General features: G+C 37.3%; 1 protein-coding gene across 4 annotated transcripts in view; it reads left to right on the top strand.

The window, feature by feature from the left end:
- The window catches only part of LOC127957854 (amyloid-beta A4 precursor protein-binding family A member 1), a 64,764-nt gene that overhangs the window by 9,685 nt on the left and 31,806 nt on the right, over positions 1–23,273 (top strand). For all 4 annotated transcript variants that reach the window (XR_008153870.1, XM_052556565.1, XM_052556564.1 and 1 more), the window contains exon 2: positions 8,776–8,872. The gene's annotated coding sequence lies outside the window, so the exon portion shown is untranslated. The remainder of the gene's footprint in view (positions 1–8,775; positions 8,873–23,273) is intronic.

The raw sequence follows: 23,273 nt of genomic DNA, 5'->3' as shown, positions 1-23,273 counted from the left end.
GTTACATCACATGGAAAAACGTTCTTTCATAGAAAAACCTGAACATCCTGAAATGAACATACATTTACTTGAGAGGAAATTTGAAAATTTGAACATGAAATGAAAAATCTGTCAGTTGGATATAAAACTCTTTGAATTAAGTTTATTTTCCTGAGACCATGGCAGACATTTGTTCTTGTTTTAATCATAATCTACATAATCTTCATTTTTTTCTTTTTCTTTTTTTTTTTTTACAGAAAACTAGATTTTGCCTTTATATTGGCTTTTTGTATTTTCAGCAGACATATTAAAACAATTATGCAACTAAACAGTTGATGAAACAAAAAATGGAAAATGTAATGTGTGTAAATATAACATTTTGGTCTACAGCTAATGCAATAAATTAATAAAATTACATTTACAGCCTTTGACAACTTGTCCTGATATCGAAGTAAAATTGGTATTATATCATCTTTTAGTTCACATTCGTCATTAAATAGTTGACATATTTCAGCGCACCTTATTGTGGTTTTTGTTTTGTTTACTTGTTAACCTGAAAGCTATTGCAAAAATGTGATGATGTATGTTATATATTTTTTTTTTTCTTAATCAATCTGTTTTGACTCGACTGTTTAATTAGCTTTATAATTTCACTATTTGATGTCTTATGCTTTGATCAGTGTGTTGTACTTTATTAAGAGGAAATTTAAATGATAGGTAACGGTGAGTGAATGATCATAAACCGTCTGACAGTGATATTGTTACATTATTAGCAGTGCAGCATTATAAAGCTATAAGCCCTGTGGGAGGACAGGTGTCCTGGTTTATTCTAGGAAAAAAAATCTCTTCTGCTTCACTTTCTCTCTCTCTCTGTCTCTCTCTGTCAGCTAATGGCTGATGGGGAGAGAGCAGACATTGACAATCGCTATGAGAATAATCTATTTTCGGCTCACTTTTATTGTACATTTGGCACATTCTCATCTCACGAGAGAATAACTCTGATGTTTGGCAAACTGATCTCTAGGCTGGCTGACAGACACATTGTTGTGTATGTTTTGTCCAAGACCTACAAAAGCCTTGAGATTAACAGCGCTGGAATGTATGAATTACAAAAAAAGATGGGGCTTTCCTTTGTTGTGATGAGGCACGGCCTCTCCAAGTTCTCACGATCCACAGTTCATTGTCTCAGCGTCCAGCGTGAAGCTGCGGCTATGGTGTGTGTATCGGTTTGTGTATAAAGCCTGCTGTGTTAATTCATGAGCACTTGAAGGTCGCTCCACATGACAGCTGCTGTGTCTGGGATGCAGAGCCCAATGCTCAGTAGATTTTGGGGATGTGTGGTGGTTAAACCAGCCTCTGGCAGAGATTAGCCCGGCATAATGTAAGGCAGCTTAATGCCGGGAGCCTTGAGACGATATAACCCCTGCCGCATTAAAACAAAACAAACATGTTCTGGAGCTTCGTTCAAGGAAAATCCTGCAAAAAGACTATTTAATGTTTGAGTAATAGGTGGGCCAATGACATGTAAGAGTAAAAGAATAAATGTTTAAACGTTTAGAGAAGAGTCCTTTGAAATGTAGCTAGTCTTTATATTCATATTGGTTTCATAAGGCTTTGAAATGCTTGCATCATTTTTAAGAGATGCTTAAATTCAATGACACTAAAGGCACGTTAACACTTAGTGTTACTTGATTTGATAAAATAATAAAAATAATAATAATTTGAAACCCTTTAGTAATAAGGACCTATTTTAATATTGACTAGTTGGCATGCCTATTATTAATATATATTATTAGTTATTGAAGGGATGGTTCACCCAGAAATGAAAATTCTGTTGTTCCAAACCCATAAGACCTTCGTTCATCTTCGGAACATGTTTCTGATGGAATCTGCGAGCTCTCTGATCCTCCCATAGACCGCAAGGATCCTTACACGGTCAAGGTCCAGAAACACAGCAAGGACATCGTAAAAATAATTCATGTGACATCAGGGGTTCAATCGTACTAGAATGGAAAGCTACTAGAATATTTTTGTGCACATAAAAAAACCTACTTTATTCAGCAGTTTGTCTGCACTCTGGTGCCATCTTGGAGAGTGTCCACTGAACCTAAACGGCGTTATGATGTTCTGTGTCAGCTGTGGAATGTGTTGCATCAATGCATTAAAAATATCTCAATTTGTGTTTCGAAGATGAATTTGATGACAGATCAAGTTTTACTTGTTTGGAATTACTTGATGGTGAGTAGTTAATGACCGAATTTTCATTTTTGGGTGAACTAACACTTTAATCACATAATTCAGCAATGGGTTCATAAATTGACAATGTGAACGCTAAGTGAACCAGGACTAAATGTATCATTTTCTTTCAAAAGAACTAAGAGAACCAAACTAATAAAAGGGTAAACATGCCACAAAAATGTCATGTGGTTTAACCATCAAGTACAAAGTAAAGACATATTTTCCTTACACCCTGAATAAATGTACATTTACATATTTTCAACCAGGTTTTTATTATGTTATTGTTTTGTAAACATCAAGTTTTTGTGGAGTCACACCACATGACATTTCACAACTTGAACTAATCTTTGTCTAGTCATGAAAAGAAATATTTTAAGTTTGCACACAGTCAGGAGTGTCTGCAGGGGTCCTATGTTATATAATTTACTGCCCCCCCCCCTTCCAATTCATTGGATCATATGAACTTGTTGGTCACACCACATGACAAAAAATTATATATATATTTTTTATGTCATACTGTTGATAAGGCATATTTCTTCATTATTATATCAGGACAGTTTTGTCCACAATATATTTTTCACGTTATGCCCCTAATAAATATGAAAATCTATTTTAGTACAAAAGAACATTAAAAGGATGTTCATCATGTATTCAAGTAATAACATATGAATTTTATTTTCTCATATATCTTTGAATTGACTGATGGGATGTTGATTTGAGCATTGAGTAGTCGATACAGTTCATCTCAAAAACACATATTGCTCTACAGGATGAGTATTTTGATGTCATCTGTTTATCGTTAGAAATGTCACGTGATAGCCCAGACTCCTGCACGAGTTGTCAGGTGATTTGTGCACGCTGGGCTTTTAGCTTGTGGAAAGGTCATGTCTCTTCACCTGCAGCTCCAGAGGGAGTAATTACAGACCGATGTGACCACCCACGTCTCTCTTGTCTCTCACCCCTCTCTCTCCAAACACGCCGCAGAACTCATGCTCAGCTGAGACACATGGGTCCCTGCCCTTGTTTTATCGATTTTTATAAGAACAATTTCTATAATTATACCAGTAACTTCTCTCACTCTGCTAAAGCTCCCTTCTGCAGAACAAACTATTCTGAATCTCTGTAGTATTATCTTTCAAATAATTTATCCGGATTTCTCATTTATGCAAGGAATTTGCATTGTTTTCTGTTTTATTCTGTGCACTACTAGGGATAGTTCACCAAAACAATGTTCTCCCTCCTGTCATTCCAAACCTGTATGACTTTTTCTTCTGTGGAACACAAAAGAAGATGTTTTCATTTAGAAGTGTTCCTTTAGCATCTTCTGATGATAGTGTTAGAGACTAATCGCACATAATCTCACAGAAGTGACATAATCCGGTTGATCTGGAGTTCAGCAAAGCTACTGTGTCGCATTAAGCCCCAGAAAGCCAACAAGATAATGCAGACTGGTCTTGTCTTAAAGAGATATACAGGCATCAGTTTCTGTCTGCTTGTGTTGTTGGAAAGAGCAGTGATAGGAAACAGAAGAAATGGCACAGGCACTTCTAGATATTGTTGAATATGGTTGAAGAATGCGTGTGCTCCTCCTCTCATGTTGGACCATTAGATACGGTTGAACAAGCAAGAGAAAAGACGGTCTGACTTTCTTTCTCTGCCTACTGAAAGACCTATTCATAGATTTTGAGAGTGTGATTCTGAGAAGCCATGCCCACGGACCGCCCACAGAGCCTTCACTGACCATCTGATGCATTTTCACACTAAATTGGAAAGTACTTTATTGATCTGATGTAATCTGATTGTTTTTTTCCACTTGCGGAAATAAGGACATTTTTTTCCCTTTCAATTCGTCTGGAAACAAAGATGTGTTTACTTAGCAGGTAAACTGAACATTTATCAGCAGAAATGTATGTTCTGAATTATGCTGTAAATAGTCAGTACTTTTAGATGGTAAAACAGCATGAAATATTGGAGGCAGTATACAGTATTTTACAACTAACAAACAATCTGAATCTCATCTGAGTCAGGAAAGAAATATGTACAAATCAAGCACCGTTTACTAATAAAAAAAACAGTCCAAAACAGTTATGAACAAATATGTCAATGGATATTGATTTTGTAGAACAGGGGAGGGATTTTTTTCTAGAGCAAGTTTTCTTGTGAATTATGGACCAGTAACGGATACACTTTTCAAATACACTGTAAAAAATATTTTTAATTTTTACAGAAAAAGACTGTAAAAAAGCTAAAGTAAAAACCTGTCAAATGGTTAACTGTAAGTAACCATGCCATGTACATTGAAACATGCAAATGGTTTAACATTGCCTTAAATTTATTGCAAAATACTATCTAATCTACAGTATGATTTTCAAATGAAAATAAATTATTATTTAATTTACATAAAAAACAGTAAAAGGACATTCCAAGAATCTCTTTTAATAGAGTGGTCTTTTTGGCCATATGAATGTACTTCTTAAATCAAACCTTTTGATATATAATCCAACATTTTGCTACTGTATGTTAGACTAACTCATAGATTTATCATAGACCCTGTCTTTTTTTATTTATGATTTGAAAATATTGCTATGATAAAATTCTAGCTCCATCCAGTGACGTTAATTCCAGTGTTTTTTTTTGTTTTTTTTTGTTGAACTATTGTTTTGTTTTGTTTTTTGTCTCTGTTAAATATGTTACCATGTTATCATTACAAATAGTTGCATTTATATACTTCGACAGTAGCATTTTATCACGAGCACATGTGGGATGGAGCTCCCTTTATTCAATTACCACTGTCTTGTTCAGTAGATAAAATGAGGAGAAAACAGTTTTCATCCTGCATGAGTCATATTATCTTAAGGAAGATTTTTTTTCTCTGGAAGCGAGATGGTCTGGTGGCTGTGTGAAGTGACAGGGCACAATTCCTAACTTCACAGCACTGGACATGAACAGATAGTGAAAGGGAGCAGAAATGCGTCCATCACTCACATGCGCACACACACACACACACACACATTGCTCACACTGGGGTGGGAGTGCTGTTAACTGGTGAATGAAAAAGGCCTGGGAGAGGCTTTCACATAACACAAATTTAACTGCCACTGTCAGCTAAGGACAGAAACGATGGAGCCTGTGGCCTAGATACTGGCAGTAGCCTAGAAGCACTGCATGCTGGATGAATGTGTGTGTAACATTCAGTATCAGAAGGGCTGGATGGGAATGTTTTTTAGCATGAGAAGGGTGCATATGTATGCTGGTTGTCAAACTATGCCAGAAGGTGGGTTTATCTACAGATATTTTCCCTGAAAGTTTGAGTTAGAATAGTTTGCAAGAGCTCAATTATAAACAGACTATAAAAGCAAACTAGTGAGTATATGACTTTACCTGTATGGAGAAGTTTAATGTCCCCGAAAACCTCTGTACTCTCATTTAGCCATTTGTTAGGTAAAGGTTTTAGAAAATCACAAATGGGGTATTACTGGTGTATTTTATGCTGTAGAATAAAACATAAAAATATCTTATGCGTTTAACCAAAAACCTATTTGAAAATCCATTGACTTCAGTACAGTGGAACGAGATGTGCTAAAATGATAAAGCGTTTCTGACTTTTGGCTGACAAAAATGTCATCCTTTTCAGCACTTTATTATACACAATATACTGGTCATTGAGCACATTTTGAGACCACAGACTTCGGTTTCGGGGGAAGTTGTCATGGTGGAACCTGTCATAAACAGTCTATTACAGGATTTTTAAAATGAGAGTACAACAACAAATCCTTTTTTCCTGTGAAACACTGTTAAGCCACTGTTTACACTGTTAAGTTCAAATCTGCTTGAAAAATATAGTTGACTCTAGTCTAGTCAGAATATCTTTCACATGTTTTATTGTGTTCACTTAACCAACAAGTTGTCATTTATGAGATGCTTTAATTCAAAGTGACTTCCAGTGCTCTTGTTACAGGGGCAAACCCCAAGAGCAGCCTGGGGTGAAGTGGCTTCTTAAAGCCTCAGTGACGATGTCTCATGACTTTACAATTACAATTAATGAGTTTTTACCCCCTACATGACCCCACAATAATAAAATAAAATAAATGGATTTAGCAGTATTTGTGTAATGCTTTTGTGGTCAATATTTATAGAGCAAAGTTTTCATGTAACTGGTTACCTAAAGAAAAATAACAGACAGATCAAGTTATTTAAGTGTCCAACAACCGTTATGCAGAAACATTTTTTATTTCCACATTTTTACAAATACTGTTGAATTGCAACAAAAAACACATAATATGCTTAAATAATTATTATATTACTATTTTTAATATCATCATATAGATTGGCTTCTAGTATTGAAAGTAGAGTCCACCACAGACCTCAAATTTATGCCCTAGCCCCTTCTCACAAAACAGCTTATACTACTGTTTCAGTTATTAAAATAGTTCTGTTTTGTATGTAATGGTGAAGTGATTTTATTTAGTTTCTTTTTTTATTATTATTAAGTTAATTTATAAAAACATTTGGAGCATTTTTTTGTTATATAATTGTAATAATAAAACCTTCGTAACCATCGGGAAGAAGGAGGCGGGAACCGGCGGACAATCAAAATGAAACTTTAATAATACATTTAAATAAACACAAAACAGTGCATCAGCCCCTCACGGACGACTGATGCGCACAAATAAAAAGCAAAACATAAATTAAAGCCCAGGCCTGGTCCTTTCTCGTCCTTCACTGTCGTCGCTCAAGTTTTATATCCTTCCATCTCCTCTGTGGGACTCGCGACCGGTGGTGGGTCGCAGGTGTCACTCATTTCCCAATCACTCCACCGGCTTCGCTCGTTCCCACATCCCTCAGCCCCGCCCCACTCATCACAATAATATATGTAATATAAGTTTTCTTTTTTTAAAGTAACAACCAAGCGGCCAGCAGCAGACAGTGAGTTAATCATAGCCTATGTTGGATCAATTTAGCCTTCTCAAATCATCATGACTAGCCTAAAATAAAATATATAGATATAAAACGGTTAAACATTGTTATAAGCTTGAAACGTTAAACCTGGATAAATGTGCGCTGTATCCAATCATTTGTGCAGAGAGTGGAAGCTGAAGAGCGCTTCAGGACATGGAGATGCCAGCACGATCAATTTAATTTTTTTCAGTGGAAATAACTTAAAATAAACCATCATTTTTGCTCATAAAGGTAAGAGTAATAAATAATTTGAGTAATGCATATGTGTGCATTCACAATATCAACAAAACTTGGTGCTTTTATAAAATAAAGAAAACAAACATGAAACGTCTCGGTCTTGAACAGGAGCAAATACATATATAATACAAATACATGCCTCACAAACATGATAAATAGATCTATAGAAAGCTTTAAATTACTACTTAAAGAAATAAAACAAATTGAAAACAAAGTCTTTCATTATAATCATAATCCACAAAGATGCACTTCTCTCTAAAGGCGCATCTAATGAGGAGATGGCAAGTCAAGAACGTCATTTTCATATTCGCGACACTCACTCAGAATCACTAGTATATTAGTAAATAATTAAAAAATCTCCTTACTATTCATGGTAACACATTCATGGTAATTACTTTTGCTGGTGCTTTGCGGCAAGCTTTAGTCTATTTGAATGTGGAACTCTTCAGCTGTAGTGATGGCACTTATGCTGCTGCGGCGGGACGCTAAACACCATCGAGCCACTCTTGACAGTCGTGGTAGCACGGTCTCGTGTTGTTTCCACCAGGGCAGCAAAATAATTTTCATCACTAATTGATCGATGTCTTTTAGGTCATTTGGGGGTTTTCCTTGAAATAGCATAAGTTAAAGTAGAATTTAAAGAGTTATTTAATTTTTACATTGTAGCAAACAGCTGTTCTGTTTTGCAGTTTTCATGATAGAGAGTCGCATTTGAGGAGCTTCAGGCTGATACTAAAATTTTATTGTGATCACCTTATGCATCCTTAATAATGGAGGATTCAGTGCAAATTTGCTTTGCTATATTAAGTACTTTAAGTGTCGGGCTAAAGCAAGCTTCATTTGCTAGTGCTCAGGATTTTATAAGTCTTAACCCATCCGTAAATATTACATTCCTGCACCGTTTGTACTGCAGACATGAATGATAGCTCAATTTACAGTGTCTTGTGCAGAGATAAGCTACAGCTTTTCTAAAAGATCAGGCTTGTATCTCGTATCTAGAGAACAGAATATAACTTGGGGCTGGACTGTTTTGATTTGGGCTAAAAGCAACTATGGTCTGAAGTCTGTTATTACCAACAGTTCAATAATTAGGTGATTTATGAAAACATGCAGTAGTAGTTCAAACTAACATTTACATCAGCGTGGTTGGCACTACAGCTATTTAACTGTGGTTAGAATTTATTTTAAATAACCCTAACCCTAAATATGTTACATTTACGTCTAAAGCAAAGAAAATATGTAGCAATTTGCAATTGGCAATTTTTTTCTATAAAATGTATCCAGATGTTTTCACTAGTAAAGTAAAATAACATATTTCTCTGTCTCTGTATCTGCATTGAAATGTCTTTCCTCCATCCTCAGCATCCTGATCCTGAGCTCTGACCCTAAAAATCTCAAGGCCCCTCTTTACCCTGCTACTGGCACTGCTTCACCCACAGAAGATAGATGAGCCTGGGAGGTGAGTCTCTCATTTTGTAATATATTTGACAAAGACCCAATATCTCAGTTTCTGCATTGTTCTTTCTATCTCACGCTCTTTGGATGTTTTCATATCTCACTCAAAACATACTCAAACTCAAGAGCTAAAAATGCAAAGTGAACAGATGGACTGAAGAGACTCAGTGTCACTGAGTGAAAACTATAAAGAAAAAGAAGGTTTCTGCATCTTATCCTCACAGTTTGTAGACTAATCTTTAATAGATATTTTCTAGAAAGCTCTAAACACAGACAGCTGCCATCTAAGGTAGTATTATGTAACCTTTTAAAGGGATAATTCATAACAAAAACAAGACCCTTGTATAAAAAAACACCCTCCATGGACAGCAACACAATTAGCCTTTCGCTGAGCCCCGCCGCCCCTTAGTTACTGTTGCTACTTCCGACAAACAAATGGTCAAACACGACCAGCATAACAGATTGCCATGACAGGAAGAGGTATACCAGTGCGTGTGAGTGAATTTTTTTTGGAGCAATACCTCCGCGATATCCTCCTGATTGAGGCAAAAGGGGTTACAGTATACAGTGGATGGATATATTCAAAATATAAAAATACGCAATGAAGGAGACACGACTACTATCGAGGCTAATGCTTACCAGTCTCAAGCAAAATCTGAGAAACCTGTACCTCAAATGCAACCAGCACAGCCTTGTGGACATGCTCTTGCACTGCTGGGAAAGTTCTCTTTCATATGTTATGGTCTATTAATGTCTATTGCAAGTAGCTATTTTGTTCAAATACAAGGGTATGTTAGCTAGCTAAACCTACATGTTCGACACATTTAACTGGGAGTGGGGCCGTCTACACTGTTTTATCCATTGGAGGCACTGCTCACGTTGTGTTTTCAGCTTTGGGAATGGAAAGAACACAACTCCTCCAGACCATCTCTCGAGGTATCTAGTGTCCGATTTACAAACGCCGTGGGCACACTTCTTCACCATCTTGCTTGGAGTCAAAGTTTGTTATGATATGTGATTGGACAATGGCCGTTTTGGGGGAGGGGCCGGCAAAAGGCTAATTACCACGTTGAAGGCCCAAAAAGGTAGTAAGGACATTATTGTTGCATTCATTGACTTTCAGTTTCCTTATTTGGTTATTTTCCTGGTATTGTTTGGTTGATTTGATTAATCCCCACCTGTCTCCATTTCCCTGATTACCTCCCATGTGCTTAAATACTCTGTCTGTCGTTCGCTGGAGGAGCATACCAGGGACTTTCTAGATCTGGCGCCTGCCAGCGAACGGTCCCAGAGAGGATTTCGCCCTTCTTTGTTGAGTGGGTGCTGGAGAAAAATGTATCTTTGTTTACCATCTGCACTGCTGAAGAGGATATCTCCAGCCCCACTCCCGCCCAGTCCTGAATTTTCTGTTTCTCTGCTGGTTCTGTCCAGCCCTGAATTTTCTGTTTCTCTGCTGGTTCTGTCCAGCCCTGAATTTTCTGTTTCTCTGCTGGTTCCGTCCAGCCCTGAATTTCCTCCTTTTACGCTGGTTCTGTCCAGCACTGATCCCCCTGTATTCCTTCCGAGCCTCCCTCTCCCGTATCCTCCTAGACCTGCCAGTTCCTCTGGTCACCTTCTGCTGGTTCAGTCCAGCCCCTCATCTCCTGTTTCTCTGCTGGCTCTGTCCAGCCCTGATCCTCCTGTTTCCTCCCATCCTCCCGCTCTCATTTCCTTCTAGATCAGCCGGGTGCCAGTCAGTCCCGCAGCTCACCATCAGTAAGCGATTCAGTAAGATTCCCTGTCTCCGCCTCCAGCCTCCAAGCCCTGGACTCCTCCTCGGTCCTTCAACCCTTCGGCTCTGCCTTGGCACCCTTCTCCCTCGTCTTGCCCCACGTCCGCCTCCAGAACCCCCACCCTCTCTCCGCTGGTATTTCTGTTACATTCATTGACTTTCAGTTTCCTTATTTGGTCATTTTCCTGTTCTTGTTTGGTTGATTTGATTAATCCCCACCTTTCTCCATTTCCCTGATTACCTACCGTGTGCTTTAAATACCCTGTCTGTTTAGTTCCTCCTTGTCCGTGATCAAGTTAAGTTTATGTATTATGTTGGATGTGCCGTTGTTCCTCCGCAATCATTAAAAGAACCCCTTTGTATATCATCTTCCTCATTCGCCTTCCTTACAAACCGTAACAATCATTAAAATAGTCCATGTGAAATCAGGGATTCAGTTGTAATATTATGAAGCTACGAGAATACTTTTTATGCTCAAAGAAAATGAAAAAAAGGACTTTATTCAACTATTTCAATAACATGGGCTCTCCATGCAAAAGCTCACAAATAGAACTGAAGACTTTACTTGCAATTGATTTCAATATTGCAATTGAGCTAGCTAACAATATGATGCTCTAATAAGTGTGGTTAAAAATAGATTCCATTTTGGTTCCTTACTTACAAACATAAATACTAGGGGTGGCACAGTTCAACTTTTTCAAAGTTCGGTTGGTTTCACGGTTTTATAGTCACGGATTCAGTACAGTTCGGTATGTGCTATGTTTATGGAAAAACTATACTTTCTAATAAATACAATAAAAAGAATATTCTATCCAACTATGAGCAACAGCACAAATAAATACAATAGAGTAAAGAAACAAAAAAATAAATTTCAGTTTTTTGTCTAGGGAGGTCTAGCATTAGTTTTTAGCTACAGAAATTGAATAAAGTAATCAAATGTAAAACAGCATTGCATATTTGACTGTATAAATTAAAAATTGTTCTTTATTAAAGTTTCAAAACGTTTTAATCAAGAGCATTTAATCAAGTGATTTCTTTGTTGTTGCTGCTCGATTAATATAAAGACTTTCACTTTAAAAGAATGCACTGATCCAGTGCACTGATACAGTAGGCCTACGTTCAGCCAGCTATATCTGCTGTAGGATACTTACCAAGACGTGCATTTTGGCATCATTTTTTGTTCATTTAAACACAATACTTCAGAGAGAGCTTAATATTTGCGCGCGTTCTGAGGCATGGGTTTGCGCGCTTCATGTGCTCATAATCCAGCATATGGCATTCGCGTTGAACAAAAGTGAATGGTTTCTCCAGTTTTTTTTTTTCCTCTTTCTTAATCGCTGTTGTTGTAATGTCTGGGAAGCCAGAATGCGCATCCATCAACTAAAAAATATATTAACTGAATCCAATTTGTTTTACATGCTATTTATAGCAAACCAAAGCATCTGTAATTACAGATGCTTTGTCAGATTTAAATTGAACCGTGGTCCCAGCGCGTGCCGAACCGTGTGTGGTGAACCGAACGGTTCCGTTTTTTTCAACAACCCGTGCCACCCCTAATTAATGCTGTAAAACAATTAATTTTTAATTACACCAATTTTTTTTTACATTGCTATGAAATTGAACTTGGATTTATTTCTTCAATGAGCTCTTTCGGGATTGCTTTTTCCATGTAAGATACAAGCCATCCTGCCTTATAATTTGGTTCAAACTAAGTGTTTTTGGAGGAGGCATAATTAAATCTGGATCAACCGTTGGGCCTGGAGTGCACATATGATGCCTTAAAGTGCAGTTTCCTTAGGCATCTCATTAGGTTTTGAAACAGAGCATGACATTCTCCTTCACTGACTGAGTGAAATCTGTCCTTAAACACCAGACTTTCGTTTCTCTGGTCAGGACAAAATGTCACTCTTAATCTAACATGTTTTCTTGTACTGTGGAGTGATGGTAAGGACGGCATTCACTTTCATTTCTCCCTCTGTCCACCATTGTCAGGTCAAGTGGGTCTATTCCAAAAACCATGTAACGGGTCATTGTCCAAAATGAAGAAGAAAAAATAACATGTTTTCTTGGGAATATTGTTTGAATTGGAAATAATTTCCGGTAGGGATTTTTTATGCACCCATTATCACTTTCCACTCTGTTTCAGTTCTCTAGCTAATAAGAGCCAGTTCCTGAATAACTTTACTTATAAAAGTATTAGCAATTCTATGTTCCTCTATGTGTTGTTCTAAATTCAACAATTAGGTTGGTATTTAGTATTTAGTATTGGTGAATGTCTGTTTACACCTTTTATAAAAAATGCATTCTTAAATTCCAATACAGACATTTTAATTTTGTTAAAGGTAAAGGATTTAAACCGCAGTGACCATATTAAATGCAGCTGTTAAAGAGCCTGTGATTGATTTCTGCACAGACATGCTCTTAAACTGTTTCTTATTTAAGTATATCTTGCAATCTTAAATTAATCTGCTCTTTCAGATTCCAGCTGGATTTGACTCTTATCCTCAGGCAATCCTTTTGATTTTCATTCTGCTTCAAGCGCAAAAGTTCGGGTAATATTTGTTGCTATTGCAACGGCTGTGCATTGTGTTATATAAATAGTGAGAAGAGGAAGAAGCAGTAAAGACCGACCACACCATTGTCATAATGGGGGTGTTAAAAAATACACTATACAAAAACCCTTACATCAGCTCTCATGGGGAGATCCAGTAGATTTTTACCACTTGCTTTGTGTCATTGATTGATTTATTATTTCCTTTATTTGTTTGTTTGTTTTTCCCCACTGTGAAACATGTCCTGAAATCTTAAGTGGGAAATGACCATTTTAAGAAGGGCACATTCTTGATTTAACTTTGATTATGTAGAGTTCTTTGCAGGCTTGATGTTTTTAATTATATAAAAGTAATCTTGTTTAAAAGGTTGACCCAAAAATGTAAATTCTCTTCTTCTCATCTTTTTTTTTTCTTTTGAAGTATTATTAAGTCTTCTGAAACAATTATCTATGAATACTCAAATTAAATTCTGTTTCTCGTACAGGTTGGTTTTATGAATGCAGAACAAGAAGTGGTTTGGACTGTTTTCAAGATTTGTTTAATGGTGATTCGCTTCCTTTTTTTAAGCCTGAAAGGAATTTGAATTGTTAGGAAATTAGCAAGTAGAACATTTTTCTGAATATCTCCTTTTGTGTTCCACAGAAGAAAGTCATACGGTTTGTAATGACATTAAATGATGATAAATGATAAATGGTGATGAATGATCCCAGGAATTGTTTTTAGATAGGAAATATGTGAACACCTTTTGTTTCTGTAAAGACTGTTTGGTGAAGTCTGAGGTTTGTCATTGAAAATTAGATAACTGGAGTCATCTGAGATTCCACTGATATAAGTGGACAAGGAGAGACTATGAAAAAGCAGCAGAAACTATTTTAAGTAACCTCTATGTTGGATTAGTATTGTGAAATTCAGCAACCATATGCAAATCTACACTGGAAAGTGTGATGTTTTCATTAGATACGCTCTTTCTCACAGGTACTGTAATCGTCCTTTTGCACGTCAGTTGATCTGTTAATGTTAAATCATCTAAGAGTTTGTTCACCTGGGTTAGATCAGCAGTAAGGCTGCAGGAAGATTCAAAAATCACTTCCAGTCTTCCAGTAAGTCCTGTTGAAAGAAGAAAAAACAGTACTGATATTAAGCCCATATGTCCTAAAGGCTATCTTTTGCTATTGACTAATTTTATAATGAAGGCTGGGTTAACAGGGTTTTACCATGTAGCTCATCAAAAGTTAAATGATTTTGCAATGCATGAAAGTAATTTTCTTCATGCTCCTTATAATTCACTGCCTCCAGTCACTGGTTTAGCCAGTAAATCAAATATTAAAGAATAGTAAGGATTATTTAAAAAAATAATAATTTAAGTTATCACTATATATATATATATATATATATATATATAAATATATTAGGGATGTAACGATACGCGTATTCATATTGAACCGTTCGGTACGAGGCTTTCGGTTCGGTACGCAGTACGCATTATGTACCGAACGGTTCGTTGGACTAATTAATTATATTTGGAAAACAAAAAGTGAAATATAATGATATGCGTTCAACAAGGTAGCCCAATAACCCAAACGACGTAACAGGCAACGCCCCTGACACCCCGAAGAAGAAAAAAACACCAACTTATATGTTTATGTTAGGCTACTCAGTCAGGCGCTCGCTCACTCAGTACGCGGTGAAGGCTCGTTGCAAAATAGCCAATGCATTTAACAGACCAGAAATAGAAGATCCTCCAATAACCAACAGGTCTGGTGTTTGGGTGCACTTTGGATTCCCTGTAAGCCATGGTGATGGCAAGAGAGTGGTGGATAAAAGAACAACGGTATGTCGCATCTGCTATATGACAAGGGTACACCAGCGGGAATACAAAAAAAAAAAAAAAAGCAGCGGGAATACTTGAAACTCATTTACGCCGATATCACCTTAGTGTGTCAGTATCTGGGAAAAGACGAAAAAAAAGAGAAACATACATGCAACAAACTATCCCGCAGCATTTAGACAGACATTTCCAACTGACTCAAACAGGGGAAAAGACTACATTTACGTTACATTTATGTTATAGCCGCGGATATGAGACCTTACTATTTACCATTCATTCTATCATCACCATGGCTTACAGGGAATCCAAAGTGCATCCAAACACCAGACCTGTTGGTTATTGGAGGATCTTCTATTTCTGGTCTGTTAAATGCATTAGACATTTTGCAACGAGCCTTCAGCGCATGCTGAGTGAGCGAGCACCTTAGGGGCCGTTCACATATCGCGCCTAAAAACACGTGGAAAACACTAGGCGCGTCTTTCTCCTTCTTTCCAAAGCGCTCGGGCAGAAGCTCCCCTGAGGCGTCTGCCTTTGCTAAGCAACAATGACGTGCTCTCTCCATGAAGACGCAGAAATTTCAGCGAAGGATAAATGGATTTGCAGCTCTGAAAATCGCTTGCAGTAGGCTAGCTCTGCTACTAAATTTATTTCAAAATTGCAATCCATATACAACTATGATCAGCTGTTCCTTCATCTTGGCTGAGCTTTCAACCTTGTTATGGGAGAGGATGAAGCCGATTGGTTAGTTCTTGTCACATGACCCACGGTGCGCTTGCGGCATTCTGAAAAGTTGAGATGTTTTTACATTTTGCTGTATCTAAAACGTACCGAACCGAACCGTGAATTTTGTGAACCGTTACACCCCTAATATATATATATATATATATATATATATATATATATACATATATACAGTCATGGCTAAAAATATCAGCACCCTTGGTAAATATGATCAAAGAAGGCTGTGAAAATTAATCTGCATTGTTAATCCTTTTGATCTTTTATTTAAGAAATTAACAAAAATCTATCCTTTCATTGGATAATAATAATTTAAAATGGGGGGAAATATCGTTATGAAATAAAGGTTTTTCTCAAATACTCGTTGGGGCACAATTATTGGCACGCCTAGAAATTCTTATGAGTAAAATATCTCTGAAGGATATTCCCATTCATATTCACAATTTTGAGCATGTCAGCGTGTTTATAAACATGAAATTATTCAGCCATGGTTTCCTGTTTCACATAAATATAAAGAGGAGGGAAAACAAAGCCAAAAATCCCTTAATCAGCCATCAAAATGAGAACAACCAAAGAATATATTTCTGATGTGCAGCAAATGATAATTGAGCTTCACAAATTAGTGAAGTGGCTTTAAGAAAAGAGCTAGAGCAGTGAAAATTCCCATTTCCACCATCAGGGCAATAATAAAAAATTTCCAATCAACATAAAATGTTATGAAACTGCCTAGAAGTGGACGCGTGTCTATATCGTCCTAATGTGCAGTGAGAAGGAGAGTTTGAGTGGCTAAAGACTCTCCAAGGATCACAGCTGGAGAATTGCAGATAATAGTTGAGTCTTGGAGTCAGAAACCTTAACATTTTGTCAAACAGCACCTACATCACCACATGTTGTTTGGAAGGGAGAAAGATTCTCCTAGCTCATCCAAAAACAAAGCATATTCAGTTATGGTGAGATGAAACTAAAAAATGAGCTTTTTAGCAGCAAACACTCAAGATGGGCTTGGAGAACAGAGAGATGAAAAGTACCCCATGTGTACAATGAAATATACTGCTGTATCTTGATGTTGTGGGCCTATATTTCTGCTGGAGGTCCTGGACATCTTGTTTAGACACATGGCATCATGGATTCTATCAAATACCAACAGATAAAAAATCTGTAAGTGACTGACTCTGTTAGAAATCTTATAATGGGCCATATTTGGATCTTCCAACCGTACAATAATCTAAACACAAACCTCAAAAACAACACAGAAATGGGTCTCTGGGCACAAAACCAAGCTTCTGCTATAGCCATTCCAGTCCACTGACCTGAACCCTAAAGAAAATGAGTGTGGTGAACTGAAGAGAAGAAGCACCAACATGGAGTTGGGAATCTGAAGGGTCTGGAGTGATTCTGGATGAAGGAATGGTCTCTGATCTCTTGTCAGGTGTTCTCTAACCTCATCAGGCATTATAGGAGAATATTTAGACCTGTTAAACTGTCAAATGGAGGTTTCAAAAAGTATTGAATAAAAGGTTGCCGTTAATTGTGGCCAATGTGTATTAAAGGAAAACATTTATTTCATCATTATATTTGCCCCCATTTTAAATTCTTATTATCCAATGAATGGATACATTTTTGTGAATTTTTAAAATGAAGGATTAAAAGGATTAACAATGCAGATGAATTTTCACAGCCTTCTTTGTTCATATTTACTAAGGGTGCCAATATTTTTGGCCATGAATGTATATATATACTTAAAAAACATAAAAATATAATATATAACTTTCTTTTAAATACTGTTGTTAGTGAATTTTGCAGCAGTTGTGTAGGAATCGTCATGGGTAGAGTGAATGTCCTTGACCTGCTGAGTGACTGTAACATTGTTCCTCATTATTCTGACAAATAGAATTATTTCAGTTGCTATGAGGGTTTTTATTTTTTCAGTGAGTCACAGGTCAGATTTGATTTGCCGAAGGCAGATGTGAGTGGGCGGGAGGAGGGTTAGATCCATACCATTGATTGGCCAAATTAGAAAAGTATGCTAATGTGTCTTCATTTACGTTTTTTCTCAAAATGTCCCAAGACACTGTTTGAAATGAAGGAGAACCACGTCATTTAAATCGACCTTCCTGGAGGGAATAATAAACAATTCATTACAATCCTGCACATGCTAACCGACAATTCTGTAGATGCAATTCAGCTGTTGTTAGGAGAATAAAAATAGCATCTGTCAGCAGATTTGTTTATAAATGTTTTTTTTTTCAACGTTGTACCAAAACATAAACATCGTAATCATTAAATGTTAATATGGTTGCTTCAAAAGCTTGAATTTTTCATCTGATGTGATACTGTGCTGCCTTTGAATTCAATCTGAAACCAGTTTCCTTAGTACATTCCCTGCTAAATCATGGTGGAATAAAGCACAGTTGACTAACATAGCTGTTTATTAAAATATATCACAAATAATGGTGTGACGTTTTCAGTGGCCTCTTGCAGCTTCATGGGAAGTCAGAGTGATACTACAGTGGGTTCTGTTCTTATTCACTTGGCATGGTAAATGCACAGCATTGTAGATTCAGCTGAGCTTGCTATCTGTCATAGTGTGACACCATCTGTCAGTGTGTCCAGTGTAGTGTGCTTTAATAGGCCTGAATCAGCAAACTAGTGGCTGAAGTTTGACTGGTTTTGTTTGATGCTTAATAGCACGTTCCACCTATTGACAGGAGCACACAGAAAGGCTATTGTGCCTCTCTCTCTCTCTCTCTCTCTCTCTCTCTCTCTCTCTCTCTCTCTCTCTCTCGGCCCACCACCCCTTTACTCTGGCTGCCACTGTTCTGTCAGTTTAATCTGGCAGTGGTAATCCTGTTATAGGAACCATTCGCTCAAACTCACCATGCTGTTTGCTTGTGTATTATTGTTCTTTACTGGATGCGTGTGTGTAATCAGGCATTTGGAAGAGACTCCTACATGAAAAAAACAAACAAAAAAAACTGGTGGACAGTTAATTTTGTGTTGGAGTTGACTAGAGCTCAATGTGTGTATGATAATGCAATATGCTGATCCAGAGTCACTCTTGTTTCGTGCTAATTCACTTCCAGCCTTGAGAAGCCGCTCAGAGACTGTTTTGACTGATGTCATTGAGCTGCTGTTTGAGTCACTCTCGTTGTTTCTATAGAGGAGACTTCAGCTGCTGTGAATCACTAGCTGTGTTTCCATCCACCTATTTTTATGCATATTTTGGATCATCGCATAAAAAATCCGCTGGATGGAAACACCAAGATGCGCATGAATTCTAAAAATGTGCATAAAAATGTATGCTGGTAGTTGAGTAGGATGAGCAGCATCCACCTCCGAAAGCATTGACCACATTTATTGTGTTATGTCTGCTCACTCTGAGGTGCAAGTAATTTATATCATACATGAAAATGATTATATTCAGTGGCTTCTCCTATATTCGTAGTGATATTTAGTGCCACAGTTTACCAGGAAGTGATGATTTTGTTCTCTTTGACTCGTTGGATGAAAACTGTGCTTTATTTGCATATGTTTTAATGCGATATTCCAGTTTTGCACAGAAGTTTAATTTGTATCTTTGGATGGAAACATAGCTACTGTGATGCCTGAAATACAGTGCTGCCTTGAACATCCAAATCCAAAGAACAGAAATGGCATGTGCCAGGAAAAAAAAAAGAAAATTATAAAAAAATATTTTTCTATAATTAATGATTTTTTTGTATATAATTTTTTACTTCATAATCATTTTTCTTTTTATAATATATATATATAATTATGAATTAAAGTATTTTATTAAATTACATATTTGTATCATGTTAACGTACACTACTGTAAAATGTGGGGTGGATAAGATTTTTTAAGATATTTTTTATTTATATATTTTTACTTCAGATGTGCATTTATACAAAAAAAAAAATGCTTGGCAGCAAGGTTTCTGCCCTCTGTTATGGACACATTCAGAGTTTTTATCCAGGTTTGATAGCAGGATTTGTCTATAAGCAGAGTCCCGTCAGTGATCTTGAGGCAATGGTTCATTCCCTGCCCTTTCCGCCACAGGACCGCGGGCTCTAATGAATTGCATTGTTTGTTTGCAGCCAAACAGCAGTGTGTCTTTATTCACAGGCTGCCTGACCCACACTCCCTGCCAGCTTTACAGACAGGAGCGGCTCCACTCCGCTGTGGGTGTGGATGAGTGAGCGTGTCTGCTGAGTTTGGCTAACCACCCGCAGATAGGTCTGTAACCATAAATCTTTTCAGTTCTGAGGGTGGTAAAGGTCTTAACTCATCAGTTTCCACCTCCTGGTTTGTTGCACAGAGATAGAATTGAGGGAAAAACACACATGCTGCAGTATTGTTGCACATAAAATATATTTTCTCCTGTATTTAATCAACATCTTTTTCTTGTTTTACTAAAATTAAAATATACTTAAAACAAGATACATTGAAACATTAAAACTTTATATAATAAGTTTTTTTAAACTATAAAAAAAAAAATAGTTCTCACAAAGCTGTCATATGGCTTCAGACGACGTAATAATTCATGAGTAATAATTCTGGTTTATACTCGACATGTAAATCTATATATGACGTCATCGCTGTGTTGGAGGAAGTTTGCTTTGAGTGCACGTTAACTCATTTCGCAGGGCAGTGTGCATGGCAATTTTTGTAACTTTCCGCGCAGCTCCGCATCCGAAGATGCATGAGTTCAGGGCCTCTGTAGCCGAACATGCACATCTGTGCCAGCATTTGTGTGAAACAGAAGCAGTTTAATGTGAACTTAAACCTTTTTTTAAGATTTTTACTTGAAGTATGTTTTATTTTTGTTGTATAAAATAGAATTCATTTATATACTATTTATACACTTATTTGCTTAAAGTTGGCCTGTGTTTGATGCGGTCCACTAATGGTCGAATGGAATGCACCTTTTGACTTGATGCACTGTAAGGATTTTTACTCCACTTGTTCTGAAGGGATAACTCGGTAGAAAATGTTCCAAACTGGTTTTGTTCTATAGAACATGAATGAAGTCATTTTGAAAAATTTTAATGTTTACATGCAGTGAATATAGACGGGAACAAGGGCTTCTCAGGCTTACAATTTATTATGTACTGTATAAAAGCCTCATCCATTTGGGGTGGTGCGCACGCAGTCAGAAGAGGCTCGCGGAGTGATTACTATGAGGCTGCACCTGGGAAATATGGGACCACTATAAACTGTTAATAGCATGGACTGTATGAAAACATGGACGTAGCGTCTTTGACGTCACCCGTAGACTCCTGAAGAGCGTTTTTGAAGCTCAAAGTGTCCATCTTGGCAGTGCGTCACCGTGTTACTCTTCTAGACAATTGAAAATGGGCAAAAAGGCGGGAGCTATTTGCTGAAGCCACACCCATCTAGCGCAACGACAGTGTCAGCAGCGGCACCAATGTGCACCAATTAAAAAGATGTCTGTCTTTTTTTTACTTTTATCATAAATCTACAGTGCTCCATAAAATTAAAAATTGTCAGTTTCATAGTGACGTTAATATATTATTCAGTTTAGATATTCTCAGATATTTGTGTTCTACTCAATTTCTCTTCTTTTAAGGATGTTTACATGGTTTACTGGGATTCAAAACAATGACACTTATTAATTTTTCTCAAATCTCAACCCACGGTTCATCGTCTCCTCTCATCGTGCTTTCTGAGAGCAGCAGTAGAGACTTCATGCTGATTTGTCGTTGTGGGTAAGCCACAGAGTGAGACCTCCGCTGGGAACTGTGTGGGAGAGAGAGCTGTGAACACCCTCTGATTAAACCTGCTCCTCACACATACTGAAGACTACATGTGTGAGGACCTTGTGTGTGTGTGTGTGTGTGTGTGTGTGTGTGTGTGAGAGAGAGAGAGAGAGAGAGAGAGAGAGAAAGAGCGAGGGAGAGAGAGAGAGAGAGAGAGCAATAAAATGGTTGTTCTTCTGTATCAGCGGTACTTTTATCAGCTGGCCCAGCTTTTGCCAGCTCCTCTGCTTTCACCAGTGACCTTCAGCATGTGTTTAGGCCGTCTTCTCCTTCTCCTTTTCTTTTTGTAGCTCAGGTGAGCTTCCACAGTCATGCTTATTTCAGCCCACGCTGCACGTACAGCTAATATTACCTTCTCTGTGTTATTTTCAAATACTCATTTGCATAATATCTAGGGGTTTTGCCAAGTACACGTCTAAAGCTCTGTATATTTGTTCTTTGATGGAGATATGTTAATATTTTCTCTTTCTATAACATATAAGAACTTGTTGATGGTTGTAGAGCCTGAAGCTATTTTTTTCACAGCTTGTTCATTCATTGGAGCTTTCGTTGTAATACAAACCAGGTCTTTTTTGTCTTTGCTCGTCTATAAGCTATAGGCTGACCATAAGTTATCTTTCTCCTGGATATGTCTTGGGCAAGATTTCTACATTTCATCTGAGTTTTGGTAATGACTAAAAAGGAGTTTGGCCAATAGCATTCAGGCATTGTACATAACCGATCAATTGTGGAAGTGCAAGTAGGTGGGATCTACTGAGAACAGTGAAATATAATGTATGAGGACTCTAAAAGCACATCATTAGGAAAGCAGTGCCAAAACACAGACATTTTAGGCAATTTGGAAATTTTGGCCAGGACACATACAGAAAATTAGGACGTATGATCTGTGCTTGATAGCCGGAAGTTGTTGCTAGACATCAAACTGAATTGGTTTGACAAACACTCATTTAATTCCTATTTTTTCTTATATTGAAACAAGTTATTATAGTGGAACTTATCAAAACAAAGCTAGATATTATGATCCAGTTAGTCCCTGCTGGTAGATACGCAGACTGCTAATAGACATGGACTAAATCCAAGAAAGTCCAGCTAAGTTTTCACTGAGCCTTTAAAAATGTATGGTTTATGGCAGTATGCTTGCATATTCCAAGGTGATGTTCTGGACTGGTGGAGAGGAAAGAGTTACACTGGGACTCTCTGAGATGTTGTGTGTGCAAAATCAATAATGGTAAACAATCATCCCTCTGGGATCACATTGTTAGGTCTGTCAGTCCAATGTTGATTGATTTGCCGGACTTACCCATGCCAAGAATCTCTCTCATTCTCTCTTGTTGGGGTATCTCCAGGAAGGATTCTGGGTGAGTCAGTCAGTGAGTCAGAGAGGAGAGGAGTTGGAAGTTTTCACAGTCAGACATTTTTCTGCAGTCTTTGAACACACCATCCTAATCAGGCTGGGGAGGGGGGTTCACCACAGCAACTGGAGCTGCTGCTTCCTCTGTGTGCTGCCAAAAATAATCTTCCCAAGCAGTATTTCTGTCTTGTTTTTCTGTTAAAAAACATCTAAAAATCCTTGAAACAACATACAGTTACTTGAGAAGCAAATTTGTGCATGTGACTGCATGTAACTAAATTAAATTCACTAAAAATGTTATGTGCATTTTTCTAATCTCAAACGCTATCTATGACTGGTTTTCCAGTAAAATATATTTAGACATTTACAATGTCAGATGCAAATGAAT

Source organism: Carassius gibelio, chromosome B5, assembly GCF_023724105.1.
Source record: "Carassius gibelio isolate Cgi1373 ecotype wild population from Czech Republic chromosome B5, carGib1.2-hapl.c, whole genome shotgun sequence".
NCBI lineage: Eukaryota > Metazoa > Chordata > Actinopteri > Cypriniformes > Cyprinidae > Carassius > Carassius gibelio.
This window is presented reverse-complemented; position numbering and strand designations above follow the sequence as displayed.